A 9224-nucleotide genomic window follows, 5' to 3' on the forward strand; every position below is an offset into this window, starting at 1 on the left:
GTTTTATCCTCTGGTATACTTTTCTAATATTGAAACATCAGGCTAGAAACATTACTCTAAATGTTTCTAGTCTGAAAAACTAGATGAAGGGTACTCCCTGTTCCAGCATAATTCAAGAATCACACAACTAACAGTAGTACTCAGGTCTGCTTCATAATCATACCTTTACACAAAAAACTAGATGGGTGAACCCAGTCAGGAAAGCAAGCCTGTCTTTCATAAAAGTTAGACACTGCAAATGCCAACAAATTCCAAAAAACATCAACTTCTACTGAGTAAAAACAACAAACAATTAAAAGCAATAACTGGAACTCACAGAAAAAACAAGGGTTTTAGCCATACACAAGCTGGGTGCCCTTGAGCCATTTATCCAATTTTTAAGCCTCAGTTTCTCATCCATAAAATGAGCACACCAGCTACTCCAAGACAGTGCTGCAAAAAAGGAGCAGGGTTATTAACATATATAAAGTACCAATTACAGCACCTGGTGTATAGTCTGTGCTGCAAAACCATTAGCTTCCTTATTATTTTTTTTTTACATGTTTATTGATTATCAATGCTTCACGCCTTACAGGATTACTTACGATGGAACCTAGAACAAAGCTAGAACTGAGCATAAAATGCATGCGTCAGGGACAGGTTAAGCAAAGCAGCTGATGCGTGACAGCACCAGAAGCAACAGACCCAGTGGACCCAGTGGGCCCAGTGCTACACCATCATCCAGTTTTTCTAGCCTAAAATAAAAATATTGATATAAAATCCGATTTCTTAATGTTGGCAACTAACAAGTTAAAACACTATGTTGCTAGAAATTATGTGTGCAGGTATATTTCACACAGATTTATAAAGGTTACATTTTAATGCCATATGCAGAGGTTTAAACATTATCAATAAAAATTCTACTCACTAATAGGCTTTTTTCAGCAAGTTTACTGTGGTTATAGAGAGAAGTTATAATAGAGCATATGCACACAATTTTACATTTATAATCAGTTACCTCTGGCAACATAACAAAAAAGACTACATTATCCCTGTGTTATTGAAACTAGATCCCAACTGTTTTGCCATATATATGTTCTTTTGTAAATTACCAAAAAGAATGAAGACAAGAGTTTCTAAAAGCTCAAACATTTATAGACACTGGACTGAAATTGTTAAAAAGTGGTTTTAACTTGTGATCACCATAGGAAATTACCATTTCATATCAAACACTGTACTTCCACACAGATAATTATTCCTGACCACTGCAAGAAATCTGCTTACTACATATTCACCAGTAACCAACCCACTAGGTCTTTTCTTAACCTAGTAATTTTTACAGATGCCAGGCACTCTGTGAAGCATTTTATAAGCATTAGCTCATTTAATCCTCATGGAACTCTGAGGTAGGTATGATTTTTAACCCCTTACTACAGGAAACGAGGCTTTGAGAAATAATTTGCCCAAGATCACAACAGCATATGTGGCAGTCTAACCAGCATCAAATAGTGTGGACATGTTACTGATCCCTTCTAATCAATATTCCATCAAAGAAATTTGTGAGGAAATAAATGCACATTCATTAAGTTCACAGGTAAGAATATGAGTGGCCAGAATTATATCAGAATTCAGTTTAACCTTGACAGTTACGTAAATGGGGGTCAACTAAATGAATTCAAATAAATGGAAAGAAATACAATGGGGGGTAGGGGAGAATAAATTATGAAAAGAGCAATAGGGTGAAAAAATGAAAAAGAAGAGAAAAACAAAAGAATGCTCTTAAAACATTCATCTTCTAATTTCGAAAATAAGAACTGAAATATCAGTTCTCAACCTTTTCTGTTTCCCAAAACCCTTTCAAAAACCGCTCCTAAAGTTCTTTCTCCCTCAAACCTGTCTCTCTCATCGACTTGTGCATACACACACACACAGATGCCGCACACACACAGGAGAGCATGTACATGGGAGCTCAATACCTCACTTAGTCTCAGGCAGTTTATGCACCCGTGAGGCCCAAGAACCCCACTCTCCCCCCCAGGTCAGGAGTCTGAACCAAATTATCTCCAAGTTCCCTTCTGGCCCTCGAGGTAAATGAATCTAGGGTGAAAAACAAGTAGCTTCTGGACAAAAAGAGAAAGAAACAAAGAATTATGGCAGAGTGTAAATCACATTTTAATTTTATGTATTTAAGCTACTGGGATATGTACATATATTGGTAGAATGTAGGAAACTATGAAAAATGTGAGTAAATTCAGCACTGTTGTTACAATGGCCCAGCCCTGAAGCCCATCAGCAGGTCTGGAAACTTGATTACAAGAGCTTGGAAAAGGTGACTTCAGAGCTGGTAATCAGACCTATATGACAAGTTTTTTAAAACCACAATTATTCTGGAAAAAGGCAACTGAAGGGTAACATAGGTCTTTAAGTCTTTGAAAATTCTTTCTTGAAGGTTGATGGTGAGGCCCTAAGAGCAAAGCAAAAGGAAACTGGTCTCTTCAGAAAGATTTGGTTTAAATGCATGAACTACCCTAACTGACCTAGGCAATAAGGTCCTACAGATGAACACTGACAAAACCACTTTGGGAGCCTTTCCATGCCCTCCAGTTCCTAACCTGGGAAGAACTAAAATTATCCCCATGATGCCGGATTTAGTTATCTATGCAAAATGTCAACTTGGCTATCTAAAGCAAAACCTTACTTAAGATACAGCTCAGATCTCAAGAAAAGATTGTTCTTATCCTTCAATTTATTCCAGATTATTTGGGAGATAATCTATGTACTTTTTGACTTTATGGCTCTAATATGCTAGAGTGAAAATATGCAAAATTCAGAGAGGTATCTGTGAAGTGAAAACATGTTTTGATTTTAAAGATAACTGAGAATATGAAATTAGCTCAATTGCAATCTTTGAAGAAAAAAAATCCAGAAGCAGTATGAATGCACTCATAGATCACATGAAATCTATTCCAATGCCAAGGGGTAAGAGGTATCGCTTTGAAATAAGAAAATTCAGAAAGCTCTGAAATTCTAATTAAAATTAATACTATCCCAACACCACAGAAATACACAGATTATCTACTCTTCTAGACATGAAAAACATGCATCTAAGAAAGTTACAACACAGATCCGAAGCCAACCACAAAACCAGGAGAAACAATACCAGTGGTTAGAAAAGCAAATCCTCTAAATGAAATATTACCGACATGATATTTCTACATGAAACATTACCCATTTCTACGTCAACTCTATCAAAGAATCTTCACTAAAGATTTTTCTCCTCTAATATATTAAAGGTTCAATGAATTAATGCATCAAATATTTATTAAATACAATGAGTAGGTGCTTCACATCATGAATACATACAATATTCCCTTTCTCATATGAAATACACATACATACACATACTTTATAGAAAAAGCTACCAAAATCCATTAGCTATAACTATAAACCGGCTGGGCACGGTGGCTCACACTTGTAATCCCGACACTTTGGGAGGCCAAGTTGGGTGGATCACTTGAGGTAAGGAGTTCAAGACTAGCCTGGTCAACATGGTGAAACCCTGTCTTTACTAAAAATACAAAAATTAGCCGGGCATGGTGGCACACATCTGTAATCCCAGCTACTTGGGAGGCTGAAGCACCAGAATCACTTGAACTGGTAAACGGAGGTTGCAGTGAGCCGAGATCACAGTCACTGTACTCCAGCCTGGGCGACAGAGTGAAACTGTGTCTCAAAAACAAAACAAAACAACAACAACAAAAACTATAAATCATTTCTAGATGATAACTGAGATGATTTATTTCTTTCCTTCTTGGCTTCCCTGTAACTTCTTCTTTTTTTTTTTTTTTTTTTTTTGAGACGCAGTCTCGCTCTGTCGCCCAGGCCTGGGTGCAGTGGCGCAATCTGGGCTCACTGCAAACTCCACGTCCCGGGTTCAGGCCATTCTCCTGCCTCAGCCTCCCGAGTAGCTGGGACTACAGGCGCCCGCCACCACGCCTGGCTAATTTTTTTTATTTTTAGTAGAGACGCAGTTTCATGGTGTTAGCCAGGATGGTCTCCATCTCCTGACCTCATGATCTGCCCGCCTCGGCCTCCCAAAGTGCTGGGATTACAGGTGTGAGCCACCACACTCGACTATAACTTCTAAATAACTCTAATAGCTAACTTGGAGGCTATTTCCCTATAGTTAACGACACCAGGCATTGACTCCATTTTAGATTTTAGTCCAGGGCACTGCCCACGCAGAGAAATGCTACAAATCGTACAATATCAAGTTGCTGGTTTATGCCAAAACATGGCATCCCAAAGGATGTTCTGTCTAGAAGGTGACAGAATCACATACAAATCTTCTGTTTGCTCAGACATTCCAAAGAGATTAGAACTGTTTGCATGTTGAGAGGAAGAGACTAGGGCTAAGAGTGGATCTGCTGACTCCTAAGGGTTCAGCCCTGAGATTCCAAGATTCTATAAAAGAGCAGTAAATTAGGGTTTGGCTACTATTTGCTGACTACGAAAGCCAGCATAAACATTTACTTGAGGCTTTGAGATCTGTAAGGGTACCCAGTGGTTAGGTACAGTAATTCTGAATCTGAAAAAAAAAAAAAAAAAAAAAAAAAGCCCACTGGAAATGTTTCTAAATAAAGGTGGGATGGAGGAAGGAGGTAGGCACATTTCTTTTGTTTTCTCCAAGTAAACAATACAGATTTTAGAAATGCAAAATGTGACTCAGTGGTATTGATCTCTATAAACTGTTTATTTGCCTTATAACACTAGTAGCAAGTCATACTTTTCAATAAAAAGTCCACACACAGCTTTTAAACAGACTACTTCAGTTCAAAAAAGAAAGAAAAGAGCCCGTGTCTTCAGCTGGGATTACAGGCGTGCGCCACCATGCCCGGCTCATTTTTGTATTTTTAGTAAAGACAGGGTAGAAACAGAAACAAAACAAAACCTTCAAAAATATTTAGCATTCTGCAATATAAAATATAAACCCCACATTCCTAAATGAAATGGCAAAGATACAACCTTTGTAGTTCACTGGCCACAGTAATATGAGAGGGGTGATTCAGGGCAGAACCTGATGTTAAACATAACTGTACAATATTACTAATTACAGAGAAATTGTACCAATAAATATTTTGGTTGTGGACTGCTTTGTCATCTTTGCAAGTATTTTTAGTTGAAAGCAAGTGGTTGGGTAGTACACGTGGACATGGTTCTGATTTTTAAATACCTATTTTTACTTTCTGGTCACTGGTTAGGTTTTTTAAACTCAATTCCTTAGAAGTAGTAATTTGGAAAGGGTAAGCCACAAGAATGTTACGTTAAGAAGCCAAGGATCTAACTAGCTCAGCAACTCAGATCAGCACAAAGCTCATTTGGAAACCTCCAAGTGCTCGCATATCTAACGATGGACCCAGGCAGTCAGTAAGTCTTTAAGAACACGTATGAAAGTGAGCAAACTGCCCTAAAGCTATCTCCTGAAATACAGCAAAAGATATCTGAATTTCCTTCTTTTATATTTAGATAGTTATTTTTTTGGTGGCTTCTCTTCAGATTCATCCCCTAAATTAAATTTGCTTCTTTCTACTTGGACTTAAATTTCAGATTTGAAGCATACATACCCAGTTGCTACAAAATGCTCCCTGGCAGTTTACGTTTTTTACAAAAGTTAGGAAAAATTTTACTGAAATTATAGCTTTGTTAACTGATTTTTTAAATCGCTTTTAATCTTAACAATCACCATCCAATGTAAATATCAAGAGTTCGAGGGACGTGGCTCAATTCATCCACAAATTTTCTTTCGAAGGTTTTTGCAAAAAGTGCTCTTAACTACTTGGACTAGTGGTGAAAGATTAAAGAACTGTTATGACTAGGTCTTTCTTACAGAGGGATGTTTTAAAAGGAAAGAAACCGTCCCTTCCCGTTACGCTAAATGAGCAGCCTCTTGTTCTCAGCAGTCTGTCTGCACACAAGACCACTACTGACTTCAGTGGGAATTCTGCCCAAGAAGTGAGGAAGACAGGATAGGATTAAATTAGCGCTAAATCCACACCATTGTTCCAAGCCATTACCAGTTGTACAGTTCTCCAATAACCTCCCAAGAATAGATATCTGAAGTTTGATGGTAGTTCTTAAATTGAATTAAAAGAATGACCACTCGAGCTCTGACAGGTGACACAGCATAGCTCTTTAAAAGTTACGTCAAACTCACAGCCTGATGGATGTACCCCGTTGGCCCTTATCACAATTCAAGATTGCATTGCAATGTAGCCCCCATCAGCGGCTGCAACAGCCACCCAGTGATTTCTCACAGCAATGAGCCTGCAAAGGGAAACTGAATAGGATTAAGCACTATTCGTTCCCCACTGAAACCTGTTCAAAGCTTGAGAATTCTAAATCCTAGCCCTTGCAGCATAGAAATTGACTCAGTTTCCCTCAAGTGCTAAGCCCAAGGTGAAATGTGACAGAATACCAACTGAAATGCTAATTCTCAAGAGCATTATAAAGAGACCACAGAAATAAAGTATTCAGTTGAAAAAAAAAAAAAAACAATAAAAACGGGGGGTGGGGAGGAAATAAAGACTGAAGAAATGAGGGGAAAACCGCGAAAGTCTTTTTTTTAAAACAGCTTAAATAACAGTAACAAGAGGAACAAGACGCCTGGCACACACACGCCATTTCAGAGGCAAGAAGTTCAAGAAACTGGGGAAAGATGTGATTCAGAAATGTGAAAATATAGCCACAGCTTCTCTAGGTTCCACCATCCCTCCCAACCACCCAGGGATCTTAAAATTAGGGGCAGCTGTGGTGTTGATGGGGCAATTCAATGAAAGACTACCCGGGTCAGTAGGGAGGGCTCCATACCCAGACCCCTCCCCAAAATAATAGACTCTAGGCAGGAGTTCTTCTCGCCAAACCTCATTTTATTTAAAAAAATAAAAATAATAATAAATAAATAAACTTGACCTCAGGGGAGGTGAGCGATCTGGAGAAGCATAACTGATGTCCTACCACAGACGTCAGGCTGCTGGGGGCAGCGTCTGCGCCTGGGGATGGGTTCCCCAGACGCCGACTTCAACCCTGTCGCGCTCCTTTAGGTTCTCCTCGTCCTTCCCCGCTGCTGCCCTAAAAATGCTCCCAACCCTCGGCCCCCAGCGCGGGAGGAGAAAAAAACAAGCCATCGGTGGTGAGATGGCCTGGGTGTGGGAACTGTAACGATCCGAGCACGAAACACGCGTCCCTCTCCGCAGCTCCCAGACGGCGCAGGCGGCAGCTGGGGGCGCGGGCGCAAGCCGACGCCGGGCCCGATCCGCACCGCGCGTGGGGCTGGCGCGCCGCCCTCGCCCGGCTTCCCGCAGTCCCCACGCGCGCGGCCGGCCCGCGCTTCCCCTCCTAAAACCCTCCTCCTGAAGGGCGACGCGGCGGCCGAGCCCCTCCCCGCGGGGGGGATGGAGACGGATTTCTCCCGCTGCTGCTCCACGGGGCCCGGACGCGTGACCTGAGCCCACGGCACCCCGGGGGGGACGGCGTCCTCCCCGTGCCCCCGCCTCTCCTGGCTCCGCCAGGACGCAGCCCCGGTCCCCCGGAAGAGGGAAGAGGGGGACCGCGGGGAGCAGCGAAGCCGGGATCCGGCTCGGAGCAACAGGACCCGGACCCCGGGGCAGGAATCAGGTCGGGCAGAGACCGGGAGGGAAAGGAGAGAGGGAGCCTCAGAAAATCCCAAAGCCGGGCCCCCTCTCCCCGCCCCCCATCCCGGTGGGACCGTCCAGCCACCGCTTCCTGCCTGGGATCAGCTTCCCAGCTGCAGCCAGAGGAAAAATCTGAGCCGCCCCTGCAGCCCCACACTGACGAGTTGCCCGGCCCGTGCAGCCCCGCAAGCCTCCTTACCCCGACGCCGCACCTCAGGAGCTCGCTCGCCGCGAGGACCCGTCCCTCTTCGGTCCCAGCCGCCGGCAGCCGCGCCTGCCTCCTCCCTCCGCTAGGTTTCAAATTGAAATTCCCTGGCTGGGGCCGTCAGAGGACTCTGAGCGCCGGCCCCGCCCCCTTGCGGCGGAAGCCCCTCCCGCGCCCCCGCCGGACGAGCCCCCGGCGCGGAAACCCCCGCGGGCGGTCCCGCCCCCGACGCCCAGGCCCCGCCCCTGCGCGGGCGGGAGACCTTTCCCGCGGGATTCGCTGAGGGCTGCCGCGGGGACCCGGGGCTGGAGGACGTCCTTCGCCCTCAGGGCAGCCCGGATGATAGCTAATGCGCCTGGGCAACGCGTTCTCAACTGCGGTTCCTGGCCTTAAATGTCCTCTTAACTTTTAAAAGTTATTTATTCAAAGTGCATTCGCTGACTAAACCTTCATTGAGCGCCTTCGTAGAGGTAGACACTGGAGCAGAGCCTGGAGATGCAGAATAAGGAAAACCGGGTCTCCCTCAGTCTAGAGTGGAAAAAGTGCTTTCACAGAAAGGGCATTGAAAAGGAACCATTTTTTCTTCCTGTGGGAAGGACAGGAGGGGTTGGGGAAACCCCGTGGAGGAAAGGCCTCCCCAGAGTAAGTAGGATTTCTCCGGGCAGAGGCCTGGGAACCTGGATTGCAGAGCATGACCACGGGTGAAGAAGAGTCTGGAAAAAACCTAGTTTGGGGCTAAATTGTGGAAAGCCACAAGCACACACACACACACACACACACACTCTACCCTTCTGGTTCTTTTGTACGATGAGGTCAATATGTTTCAGATTCAACATATTTCATCTTTTCTGAAGGTTTGCGCGTCAAGCTGGTGTCAACGTGTCCAGCTCACTGCCTCCAGCATCTGCCTCACACACACCTCTTGTCCTTTTTACTCCTCCCTCCTTTATTGAGGTCTTTAGTGATTCCACCAGTCACAGCTAAGTCTCCCTTTCTTTCCTAAACAGAACCTTTTCCAAAATTAACAATGTCAAATGAAACCTCAGTAACAATACCTTCTAGTTAACGAAATACATTCACATATTTTATTATCATTTGATCCTCACAATTACCCTACGAAAAAGGCAGGCACGTATTAGCTCCATTACATCAAAAAGAGTTGGGAAAATAAATTATTTGCCAAGGTCCTTCTAGTAAATAATCCAAATAATAATAGTTAAGGCTGATTGTGTGCTTTATGCGCTAGGCATTGTTCTAAGTCCCTTACATGTATTAATTTACTTAATCACAATCCCTTATGCTAAGTATACAAGTTAAATTTTATAAGATGTGCTAAAACAGAGCAGAAA

The 9224-nt window shown here is 43.3% G+C and overlaps 1 protein-coding gene across 28 annotated transcripts in view; it reads right to left on the bottom strand.

Annotated features, from left to right (window-relative positions):
• EPB41L2 (erythrocyte membrane protein band 4.1 like 2) overlaps nucleotides 1–7974 on the bottom strand; it is a 227960-nt gene extending 219986 nt beyond the window's left edge. For 20 of the 28 annotated variants that reach the window (XR_013416205.1, XR_013416204.1, XR_013416201.1 and 17 more), the window contains exon 1: nucleotides 7870–7974. The gene's annotated coding sequence lies outside the window, so the exon portion shown is untranslated. The remainder of the gene's footprint in view (nucleotides 1–7869) is intronic. The other 8 variants (XR_013416203.1, XM_028847120.2, XM_028847115.2 and 5 more) reach the window with 1 other exon arrangement.
• Between the last annotated feature and the right edge of the window lie 1250 nt (nucleotides 7975–9224).

Source organism: Macaca mulatta, chromosome 4 (genome assembly GCF_049350105.2).
Source record: "Macaca mulatta isolate MMU2019108-1 chromosome 4, T2T-MMU8v2.0, whole genome shotgun sequence".
NCBI classification, from domain to species: Eukaryota; Metazoa; Chordata; class Mammalia; order Primates; family Cercopithecidae; genus Macaca; species Macaca mulatta.